Raw genomic sequence first — 12807 nt, 5'->3', positions numbered from 1 at the left:
AGAACAGCAAAAACATGGAAGCCAAAGACACTTGGATAAGTGTAAATGAATTTAGTACTCTAGATAATAAAGCACGTGATGAATTCAGTACTCTAGATAATAAAGCATGTGATGGGAGAAAAAGGGAGGTGCTAGATTAGAAAACTTGGTAGGCAAGAGCCAAGACCTTGGAGGCTTTTTATGCCTTGGTAAGAAATTTAAATTTAAATGTTAGCCTGTACTTAAGCTTTACATTGCATCAGAATAAGTTGAAAAATATGTAAAAATGCAGATTGACCCAGGAATATGCATGTTTAGAAGCATCCACAAGTAACCCTGACACAAGAAATACTGCTTTTGGCAGTGAGGAACGTAAAAGTTTTATGTAGAGATGTAAGGTTAGAGTTACAATTTAGAGTGGATTGTTTCAGTTGCCAAGTCCTAGAACTAACATAGGCTGAAACTGAGGCAACTGTGGTTGGGATAGACAGGATGAGATAGATTAGAGAAATATATAAAAAGTAAAGTGGTAGAGGCCTGATGATGGATTATGAGGTGAAATAAAGATAGAAGACTGGTTAACTCTTGAAGACTTTGAGCTTGGTTGGGCTGAGTAGATGGCAGACGATATTAACAAAAATACAAGAAGTAAAGCTTTGGTGGGAAGATGAGTTCAGTTGTGGACCAGCTGAGGTACGTAATCCTGTGGAATATGTTAGCAAACATGTTCCAGTTAGGCAGTAAGATATCCAAGAAGACCAGTGATGAAAATATCCTAAAGTAATGTTTGTAGTCTCTTGAAGCTGTGAGAGAGATGACATCACCGAAGGAATGCCCATGGAGACAGATGCCAAGGACAGAACCCTGAAAGCCCCCATATGTAAGGGGTAAAAGGAGAAAAGGAGAATTTGACAGACTGAAAGGAGCAATCAGAAAGCAATTTGTGGAAGACCAGTAGAAAATAGTGTGCCAAAAGTTTTAGGAAAAAATCAATGGTCCAATTCTGTCAAATGCAACTGAGAAATTCGATAATACAAAGAAAGGTGTTATGAGTTGGTAGTGTGGAAGCCACCTGTGACTTTGGCTAGAGTAGTTTCAGTGGAGAGGTGGGACAGAGAAGCCTGATTGAGGCAGGTTGAAGAAAAATTGATCAAACAGAAATAGTGAATATAAGCCAGGTGTAGTGGCTCACACCTGTAATCCCAGCACTTTTGGAAACCAAGGCGGGAGGATTGCTTGAGCCCAGGAGTTCGAGACCAGCCTGGGCAACATAGTAAGAACCTCTCTCTCTCTCTCTCTCTCTAAGTATATATATATACACACACACACATATATATATACACACACACATATATATAAAGAAACAGTGACAATAGAGTATTCATTTTCATAAGAGTTCTCATGAATAGAAGGAGAAAAAGGATTATATCTAGATGGAGGAATGCAAGGTCAAATATTTTTCTTGTTTTTAAAGTATGCAGTAGTCTTGAAAATGTTTCTGTGCTAAAGGAAATGAACCAAAGTAATGGCAGTGGGAAAGAGATAGAAGATAAAAGTGAGACAGGAGATCATTGATAGGAACAGGCCTCAGGGGACTGGTCTAAAACACTAAATAAGGAGTTAGTCTGGAAAAAGAGAAGTTAGGCTGGCCAGGAAGAGAATTAACTCATCCTCTGTGACTTAAATATCTATTTCCTGTTATAATTTTACCTTACTATACAGGATGACATTCCCATTCTTTACTCCAGGAGAATTTATAAAGTGTATCCAATGTGCAGTTTTATCAATTTGTTTTGCATAGATAAAAATTTATATTTATATACAGTATAACTTATATTTGGATATTACAGTATGTCATGTAATTTAGTTAAGACTAATCTGTTGCCCTGACTACTATAGAGATTAGCAAAAACCTTTCTTCAGAAAGGATAATGTGTCTTCTGTGTCTTTTAAAATTCTTTCTTCTTTTTACAGCTGTTAAGCACATAGTGGGCCCTCAATAAAATGACACCTAACATAGGATTTGGAAGATGTGTGAATTACAAAGATATAGCCCAAAATATAAAATGTACTCATTATTCAGAGTTTAAATTCTTTGAACTTACTAACTCTAAAAATTAATACCAGTTTTTAATAGGTGCCTTTTACCATACCAGAATTCAACTTTTCACTAAGCATAACAGTGTTTTTTTCTTTTTTCTTTTCTATTTTATTTCTTTTCACATCAGACAGTTAATGTGCTGATATTGAAACAAGGTTTAAAGGAGGCACATCTCACACAAAAGCATGAAAACCCAGTCATCATGCTTATGAACCACAAAAGGATTCCTAGGCATAAGAATACGGTTTGGCCATTAAGAAAAAAATTGGACTGGGCATAGTGGCTCATGCCTTTAATAACAGCAGTTTGAGAGGCTGAGGCGAGAGGATCGCTTGAGCTCAGGAGTTCAAAACCAGCCTGAGTAACATAGTGACACCCTGTCTCTACAAAAAAATTTTTGAAAGGAAAAAAATTGTCTTTGACGATAACTTGGTAGACTTCCAGCTGGGAGCATCTTTATTTTATTTTATTTTATTTTATTTTATTTGTATTTATTTATTTATTTATTTATTTATTATTTTTGAGATGGAGTTTTGCTCTGTTGCCCAGGCTAGAGTGCAGTGGTGTGATCTCAGCTCACTGCAACCTCCACCTCGCGGGTTCAAGCGATCCTCCTGCCTGAGTCTCCTGAGTAGCTGGGATTAGAGGTGCCCGCCACTGCGCCCAGCTAATTTTTGTAGTTTTAGTAGAGACGAGGTTTCACCATTTTGACCAGGCTGGTCTCAAACTCCTGACCTTGTGATCCACCTGCCTCGGCCTCCCAAAGTGCTGGGATTACAGGAGTGAGCCACTGCGCCTGGCCAGCATCTTTATTTAAAAGCATGTATTGTGAAGCTCCATGTGAGAATAGAATGCTACCTTGAGTATATAGTGAGGTGCAGGGAAAAGTCCAGGCTACTATCTTAAGGCCAGTTGTAAATCCTTGATGATTTCAAATTTGTTGGATTCTTTTGATGGTGATGATAGTGGGAGAAAGAAATGTGCACATCAAAAGGGATTTACTAGAGAAAAAGCTGTGAACTTTTGAAAGGTTTTTGATAAGTGTGCCAAATTGCTTTCTAGAAAAGTTGTATTAGTTTACACTTCCATCAGTAATAGCAGTGAGTATGCTCCAGACATCATTTTCCAAATATTAAAAATTACATTCTCATTTTAGAAGAAGTTAAGACTGGCATTGTATAATAGGACAGCTATGTATCAATCTTTGTATCTCCCTGAAGCTTTCAGCCATTGAGTTCTGTAACCAAATGACTTCCTGTACATCTTAAGAAGCAAATAATGCAGTTTTTTCCTCAATTGAAGTGTTTGGAGATGTTTGTTTGTTTGTTTTTCTCATTGAAGCCTGTAAAGTTTGAGTTCATTTTAAAGTTTTGGGGAAATTTTCAAGTTCTGATTTCATCTCCCCAGTGTACTTTTCATAATGATTTCATTTTATTAATAAAATAGGGCCAGGTGTGGTAGTGGGCCGGGTGCAGTGGCTCACACCTGTAATCCCAGCGCTGTGGGAGGCTAAGGCGGGCAGATCACGAGGTCAGGAGTTCGAGACCAGCCTGGCCAACATGGTGAAACCCCCATCTCTACTAAAAATACAAAAATTACGTGGGTGCGGTGGCAGGCGCCTATAATCCTAGCTACTCGAGAGGCTGAGGCAGGAGAATTGCTTGAACCTGGGAGGCAGAGGTTGCAGTGAGCCAAGATTGTGCCACTGCACTCCAGCCTGGGTGACAGAGCAAGACTCTGTCTTGGGAAAAACAAAGAGAGAAAGAAAGAGAGAGAGAGAGAAAAAGAAAGAAAGAAAAGAAAAAGAAAGAGGAAGAAAAAGGAAGGGAGGGAGGGAGGGAGGAAGGAAGGAAGGAAGAAGGAAGGAAGGAAGGAAGAAGGAAGGAAGGAAGGAAGGAAGGAAGGAAGGAAGGAAGGAAGGAAGGAAGGAAGGAAAATAGGCACTACAGATTGTTCACAATTCCCTAACTGCATTTAATATAAGGATATTTATTTCTCCTTTTCACTGAAAAACTATCCTACTATTCTTTGGTGGCCAACTGATCACAAACTTATTTTATAGCTACTATAACTGAGGTTTGGGAAATCTTCAATACGTCACATGTACAGATGCTGGCAGTGTATCAAATTCTAGTTTCTAATCTTTAGTTCTTTAAAAAGTCTTTAGTCACTTTGTTATTCTTACATTTCATTTGTGATAATTGGTTAACATGTTTGTATTTGAAGGCATTAATCACAATTTAGAATATATAATGGGCACATAGATACTACTCCATATCTTTTAGATTTCCTTATACCTATGAAAGATGTTATTCAGAATTCAGTATGTTCATTTTAGTTTGATATAAATATTTTTCTGGAAAGAAAGAATTGAACCATAAATGAATTGTTATGGGATATACTGTTTGGTCCTTTGGGCTCAAGGCTTAATATTAATAAAAAGACCCCGGTTCTGAGCCAGGAATCCCCAGGTCTAGCCCTAGTTGGCTTTGTAACCATGAGCAAATTCATTTATCTTTGTATCTTTATAAAATGTCCTACACAAAAAATGTTATTTTTATGAAAGTATTACTCAAATATGAGGTAGTGTTCTTAGGGAGAAGAAAAAACCTTTGCCTTTGAGAATTGGGATGGAAGGGAAGTAAGTTTCTTAACTAATTCAGCCTGTACTATTGGAGAAGGCAGCACAGTGTAAAGCAAGAGTCAGAATTCATTTGCTTGCCAAAGCCAGGCGGGGAGCATGAATATATGAATTGGGCCTATATAAGACTTAGGGAATTGTTGGAGTCTCTGTATATTTCTTGTCTAAAAATCAGATTAATTAAAAATACATACCATGAAAGTTATACAGAACAGTTCTACAGGGAGTATTCTTCCTGTAAGCTTCCAGTTTTCAACCTCTGGTTTAAAGAAGAAATGGGCCCGGTGTGTTGGCTCATGCCTGTAATCCCAGGCCGAGGCAGTTGAGTTGCTGGAGTGCAGGATTTCGAGACCAGCCTAGGCAACATAGCCTGAGACCAGCATCGGCAACATATTTCATCTCTACAAAAAGTAGAAAAATTAGCTGGGCGTGGTGGTGCGTGCCTGTAGCCCTAGCTACACGACAGACTGAGGTGAATCACTTGAGCCTGGAGGGTCTAGCCTGCAGTGAGCTGTGATTGTGTCACTGCACTCTATCCTGTATACTGTTCAGCAGAGTGCCCAACATGTAGTAGGCACTCAATGATGTTTGATGGCCAGCTAGCTAAATGGATAATGGATGGATGGATGGATGGATGGATGGATGGATAATCGAATGAATGACTAGAAGGCTCTTCATCCTAGCAGCATGTGTATATAGTATATGGAGTTGTCTTTGCAGTTGGTTTGCTCTTATTTTTGAGTCTTATGAGCAAAATATTTTATAACAAATTTTTGAAAACATCTTTTATCTTTTTAACATTCTAGTCTCTTATATCTTTAGGTGTCAAAATTTAGTATGCGCAACATTAAATTTGTGGCAATGCTTTCCCCAGCTTAATTTTCATGAGCTTTGACTGGGATTTGGAAACACTGCATCTTGTTTTGATGATTTTCTGACCGACTGGAAGCCTCAAATGGATGTCACATGCTGTTAGAGCAGACTTCGCAAAGAAAAAGACAGTTGATCTTCTTTGTTTCAGGTGGTCTGTTCTCTCTCAGGTTAGGTTTTGTTTGATTTGGGGAGTATTTATTAACTTTAGGGAAGAGTTGTATTTTCTTTCTAATATCCATTTGTTCACAATAACACCTAGTAGGCATTCAGTTCATATTGGAATGAATGAGAAAATGAGCAGCACATCAATTGTAACAAATGTACCACTTTGATAGGAGATGTTGATAATGGGTGAGGCTATATGCATGTGTGGAGGCAGGGGCTATATAGGAAATCTGTCCACCTTCTGTTCAATTTTGCTGTGAACCTAAAAATTCTCTAAAAAATAAAGTTTATTTAAAAAAAAAAAAAACAGAAAGCACTGTAGAGAAGTGGAAACAGCATTAGCCTCTGAATAAGAAAAACCTGTTTAAATACTGATTCTGCCTCTTATACTTATCACTCATCTTGGATAGATAACATGGCTAAGTCCGTGTATATCTGTAATATGGAAATGATAATACTTAAACTATATTATGGATTTTCAGTATTCTTAGTTTAAAATAGGTCAACATTCTGATTTTTTTGTTTGGAAAATATGGTCATGATATTTCAGCTCTTGGACTTTTTACCATGGAATTTTAAAACCATATACTTCTGGACACATTTTAAAAAATAAAAAGTACAGAAAAGAGATGTGGGGGGAAGTCATATAATTTAGCCACCAATTTGTGCAGTTTGTATAACTGTGACAAATAACACAGTGCTGTATTTGTTAAGTTTTCCTGTGATTGACTTCAGAATATCAATGAATCTTGAACCAGACTTTTTCTGTTATTCACTTGCTGCTTTGAGCTTGTTTCTCTGCCTATCCATTTTTTATATAGCTCAGAAAATTAAACAATTGAGATCTTGAGTTTCATATTATACCATTAATTTGCTTATTACAATCATAGCATAGTATATTTAGTAGGACACAGCTGGATTTTCTTTTTGTTGCATATGCCTTATGGTAATACTATGACTAGTAACTCATTATTTAATATGGAATATCTACGATAGTGGAAATCTAGAAGAAATATGAGTGCTGAATAAGGTAATAAGGGAGATTTGTAGTCTATACTTATTTGATCTTTGCTTCCATCTATTTCTCCAATTGTTTTTTTAAAATCTTCATCCATTGATTTATTTATTCTAAACATATATTTTGAGCATCAACTATATGTCACACACTGTGCTAGGCAATAAGTATGCACTGATGAATAAACCAGGCATAATTTCCTCATGAAGCTTGCTTTATCTGTAGCAGTAGATGGAGTTTCGCTCTTGTTACCCAGGCTGGAGTGCAATGGCACGATTTCGGTTCACTGCAACCTCCGCCTCCCGGGTTCAAGCCATTCTCCTGCGTCAGCCTCCCGAGTAGCTGGGATTACAGGCATGTGCCACCACACGCAGATAATTTTGTATTTTTAGTAGACATGGGGTTTCTCTATGTTGGTCAGGCTGGTCTCGCACTCCTGAACTCAGGCGATCCACCCTCCTTGGCCTCCCAAAGTGCTGGAATTACAGGCATGAGCCACCGTGCCCGGCCTCTTTGTTCTTTTAAAATGTACAATTATTACTGACTGTAGTCACCCTGTTTTGCTCTCTTCCAGATAAGGTCTTGCTCTGTCACCTAGGCTGGAGTGCAGTGGCGTGATCTTGGCTCACTGCAGCCTTGACCTCCTGGACTCAGGCAATCCTCCCACCTCAGCCTCCCAAGTAGCTGGGACTACAGGCATAAGCCACCATGCCTGGCTAATTTTTTAATGTTTTGTAAAGACAGGGTCTCAATATGTTGCCCAGGCTGGTCTTAAACTCCTGGACTCAAGCAGTCTGCCTAATTGCCAAAGTGCTGGGATTACAGGTGTGAACCACCCTGCTCAGCCAAATACTAGGTCTTATTCATTCTGAGTTTTTTTTTTTTTTGTACCCATTAACCATCCCTACCTCCCCTTCACCTCTCTGCTACTCTTCCCAGCCTCTGTTAACCATCCTTCTCTATCTCCATGAGTTCAGTTGTTTTGATTTTTAGATCCATAAATAAATGAGAATACAAGATGTTTGTCTTTCTGTGCCTGGCTTATTTCGCTTAAAGTAATGACCTCCGGTTTCATCCATGTTGTTGCAAATGACAGAATCTCATTTTTTAAATGACTGAATAGTACTCCATTGTATATAAGGGCCACATTTTCTTTATCCATTCATCTGTTGATAGACACTTAGGTTGCTTCCAGATCTTGGCTATTGTAGATAGTGCCGCAATAAACATAGGAGTACAGATACCTCTTTGATATACTGATTTCTTTTCTTTTGGGTATCTACTGAGCAGTGGGATTGCTGGATCATATGGTAGCTCTATTTTTAGTTTTTTGAGGAACCTCCAAACTATTCTCTATAGTGGTTGTATTAATTTACATTCCCATCAGCAGTTTACAAGGGTTCCCTTTTTTCCACATCCTCACCAGCATGCATTATTGTCTGTCTTTTGGATAAAAGCCATTTTATCTGGGCTGAGATGATATCTCATTGTAGTTTTTGCTTTTCTCTGATGATCAGTGACGTTGAGTACCTTTTCACGTGCCTGTTTGCCATTTGTATGTCTTCTTTTGAGAAATGTCTATCAAGTCTTTTGCCCATTTTTTAATTGGATTATTAGACTTTTTTTCCTGTAGAGTTGTTTGGAGCTCCTTATGTGTTCTAGTTATTAATCCCTCGTCAGATGGGTAGTTTACATGTATTTTCTTCCATTTTGTAGCTTGTCTCTTCACTTTGTTGATTGTTTTCTTTGCTGTGCAGAAGTTTTTTACCTTGATGTGATCCCATTTGTCCATTTTTACTTGGGTTGCCTGTACTTGTGGGGTATTACTCAAGAAATCTTTGCCCAGTCCAATGTCCTGGAGAGTTCCCCCAATGTTTTCTTGTAGTGGTTTCATAGTGTGAGGTCTTAGATTCAATTATTTAATCCATCTATGTTTGATTTTTTTTATGTGGTGAGAGATAGAAGTCTAGTTTTATTCTTCTGCATATGGATATTCAGTTTTTCAGCACACTTTTTGAAGAGACTGTCTTTTCCCCAATGTATGTTCTTGAGGTTTAACTCACAGGCAACCTAAGCAAAAATGGACAAATGGGATCACATCAAGGTAAAAAGCTTTTGCACAGCAAAGAAAACAATCAACAAAGTGAAGAGACAACCCACAAAATGGAAGAAAATATATGCAAACTACCCATCTGACAAGGGATTAATAACTACAACACATAAGGAGCTCCAAACAACTCTATAGGAGAAAACATCTAATAATCCAATTTTGTCCTTGACACCTTTCCCAAAAATGAGTTCACTATAGATGTGTGGATTTCTTTCTGGATTCTCTGTTCTGTTCCATTGGTCTAGGTGTCTGTTTTCATGGCAGTAGCCTGCTGTTTCGGTTACTATTCCTTTGTAGCATAATTTGAGGTCAGGTAATGTGATTCCTCCTTTTTTTTTTTTTCTTAGGCTAGCTTTGGCTATTCTGGGTCTTTACGGTTCCATATAAATTTTAGGGTTGTTTTTCCTATTTCTGTGAATATCATTGGTATTTTGATAGAAATTGCATTGAATCTGTAGATTGCTTTGTGTATGTACTATGAACATTTTCACAGTATTGATTCCTCCAATCCATGAACATGGAATATCTTTCCTTTTTTTTTTTTTTGGTGTCCTCTTCAATTTTTTTCATCAGTGATTTATAGTTTTCATTATAAGCATGTGTACAAATTTGTAATTACAAATCATGATAATTCTATGACTGAAATAACTAGGGAGCAGTACATAGATTGGATGTTAGGCAAGGCCTTCATGATGGAGTTATACCGAGTGAAGTTTGAAGAGTAAGTAGGAGCCAACCATAGGGTAAAAGGAAAAGAGCTGTTTAAACAAAAGGCATATTCAAAGCCCCAAGGTGGGAGAGAGTTTGGCATGTTTGAGGAGGTTGAAGGGAGGGAAATGTGGCTGGATCATAATGTAGTGGGGCTGAATGAGGAAACTATGGAGAAGTAGGCAAGGATGACATCATGCGAGGCTTTACAGACTATAGTAAGAAGTTTTGATTTTTTTTCCCCAAGAACTATGGAAATACAACTGAAAGGTTTTCAACATGGGAGTGACCACGTTTGTGCTTTCAAAAGATATTTTTGGATGCTGTGTGGAAAAGAGACTATAGGAGATAAGGGTGGAAAGAAGGAGGAGGCCAGTAGGGAGGCAATTGCAGATAACAGGTGATACTCGGAGATGACAAGAGTTATATAAAGTTAAGATATATTTTGCATATAGAACTTGCAGGGCTTACTGATAAGCTGGACAGGAGGCTTGAGGCAAAGGGTCAAGGGTCACTTTAGATTTCTGATTAGAGCAACTGAGGTGTGTGTTTGCATTGCTTTCTGAGATAAGAAATACTAGTCCTGGGCAGGCTTATGGGGAGAGAATGGAAGCTGAAATGGGGAGTATAGTTCTGACATGATAAGTTTCAGATGCCTGTGAGACTCTCAGTGGAGATGACACATAGTTGAATATATGAGTTCAGCGTTTAGAGAGAGTGATATACAGACAGTCTCCAACTTACCATGGTTTGGCTTAATGATTTTATGACTTTATGATTTTTTTGACTGTATCGGAACTTAGCCTCGTAAGTTGAGGAGCATCTGTACATTTGAGAGTCACCAGCAAATAGCTGATATTTAAAGTCCTGGGACTAATGGGATCACTTGGGGGAAAGTTATAGAGAGAGAAAAGAGGGCTCAGGACCAGCCCAATCTTTTGAAAATCTGCAGCATTATAATTAATTTAATTTTCTGACTGAGTTAGATGTTATCTGACAATCACAGAGAATTCTGCATCTCCATGTTCTTTTCACAGCTCATAAAGGCAATTTAATTATTTATTTGTAAATAATTAAAGTATTAGTCTGTTCTCATGCTGCTATAAGGTCATTCCCAAGACTAGGTAATTTATAAAGAGGTTTAATCAACTCGCAATTCAGCATGGCTGGGGAGGCCTCAGGAAACTTACAATCATGGTGGAAGGCAAAGGGGAAGCAAGGCATCTTCTTTACAAGGTGACAGGAAGGAGACGTGCCAAGCAAAATGGGGAAGAGCCCCTTATAAAACCATCAGATCTCATGAGAACTCACTCACTATCATGAGAACAGCATGGAGGTAACTGCCCCCATGATTCAATTAAGTCCACCTGCTCTCTCCCTTATGGGGGTTATAGGGAGTACAATTCAAGATGAGATTTGGGTGGGGACACAAAGCCCAACCATATAAAAATATTTATTTATAAAACCAAATTTATTTTGTAAGTTAAACGTGTTAATCTGAAACCCACCCACCCCCTCCCCATTTTTTTGAGACAGAGTCTTGCTCTGTCACCCAGGCTGGAGTGCAGTAGCACAATCTTGGCTAACTGCAACCTCTACCTCCCAGGCTCAAGCTATCCTCCCACTTTGGCCTCCTGAGTAGCTGAGACTACAGGCACGCACCACCATGCTCAGTTAATTTTTGTATTTTCTGTAGAGATGGGGTTTTGCCATGTTGCCCAGGCTAGTTTCAAACTCCTGAGCCCGTCCGATCCACCTGCCTCAGCCTCCTGAAGTGCTGGGTTTACAGGCATGAGCCACTGCACCCAGCCTGAAAACCCCTTTTAATAAAATATCTTTCTTTAGCCTATTAATAAACTTTTCTGGAAACCAAATATTATTTTGAACACTTCCCTCTTAAGGGAAAATAAATGTAGAAAGGGAGGAACCTTGACCAAATATCTCATGTGCCAAGAACTTTCCCTAGAAGCTTGTTTAAGTCAGTCAGTCACTGATAGCAATTTCTGTTCTTGTCTATAACCTCTTCTAAAAACGGAATGGAAAATGGAAGGAAACTTTCCCTTAGATGGGGATTTCCAATTAATTTAAATTTGCTCTATTCAGGTCCTATGTCCTATACCAATAGTAAAAGTTGATTGATGTTTGCCTTGGTAGGTGATGATGCTACAGCTCAACCTTTCTTCTGGATTTGTGGCTTTGTTTTTTATATTTCTTTTCTCCATATGTTTGTTCCATGTATTTTTTTGGAGTTTTTTTGTTTTTGTTTTGGAGACGTAGTCTGGCTCTGTCTCACAAGCTGGAGTGCAGTGACGCAAGCTCAGCTCATTACAACCTCCACCTCCCGGGTTCAAGTGATTCTCCTGCCTCAGCCTCCTGAGCAGCTAGGATTATAGGCGTGCGCCACCACACCCGGCTAGTCTTTGTATTTTTAGTAGAGATGGGGTTTCGTCATGTTGGCCAGACTGGTCTCGAACTCCTGACCTCATGGAATCCGCCTGCCTCAGACTCCCAAAGGGCTGGGATTACAGGTGTGAGCCACTGCGCCTGGCCTCTTTGGAGATTTTTCAGTTAGATGTACATCTTAAAGTTCTTTTATTTAAAAAGTCGTATTAAAACCAATCCTACCCAATTCTATTTCTCTTGGCTTTTTAGGTAACCCATAAGTAACTATGGATATTTTGTTTTGCTTGCAGGTTAGCTTGCTTGCCTCGTTAACTCCGTAGCTCTAAAACTTAGCAAAGTTAATTTTAAAAATTGTTCTTTCTAACATGAAGCACTTCAGAGTTCTATTACTTTCACCTTACTGTACCAAAAAATACTTTTTTTTTTTCTTTTTTTGAGACCAGGTTTCACTCTGTTGCCCAGGCTGGAGTGCAGTGGTATGATCTTGGCTCACCGCAACCTTTGCCTCCTGGGTTCAAGTGATTCTCATGCCTCAGCCTCCTGAGTAGCTGGGATTAAAGGCATGCAGCACCATGCCCAGCTAATGTTTGTGTTTTTAGTAGAGACGGGGTTTCACCATGCTGCCCAGGCTGGTCTTGAACTCTTGGACTCAAGCTATCCACCTGTCTCACCTCCCAAAGTGCTGGAATTACAGGCATGAGCCACCCCACCCAGCCCCAAAAATACTTTTTACGCTACCAGGAATATCCACCTATAAACCCTCCTTCTTCTGTACTCCATATCACCTTGTTACGAGACCACTAGCTCCTCTG

The 12807-nt window shown here is 38.9% G+C and overlaps 1 protein-coding gene and 1 non-coding gene across 3 annotated transcripts in view; one reads left to right on the top strand and one right to left on the bottom strand.

Annotated features, from left to right (window-relative positions):
- SSH2 (slingshot protein phosphatase 2) overlaps positions 1–12807 on the top strand; it is a 303418-nt gene that overhangs the window by 42278 nt on the left and 248333 nt on the right. The gene's annotated exons all lie outside the window — the stretch shown is intronic.
- On the bottom strand, positions 2202–2305 carry LOC112610496. The gene has a single exon (XR_003116391.1). It is a non-coding gene; the product is annotated as a small nucleolar RNA U13 (small nucleolar RNA).

Source organism: Theropithecus gelada, chromosome 16 (genome assembly GCF_003255815.1).
Source record: "Theropithecus gelada isolate Dixy chromosome 16, Tgel_1.0, whole genome shotgun sequence".
In the NCBI taxonomy this organism is placed as follows: domain Eukaryota; kingdom Metazoa; phylum Chordata; class Mammalia; order Primates; family Cercopithecidae; genus Theropithecus; species Theropithecus gelada.
The sequence above is the reverse complement of the archived record's forward strand: the minus strand, read 5'-3'. Positions and strand labels throughout refer to the sequence as shown.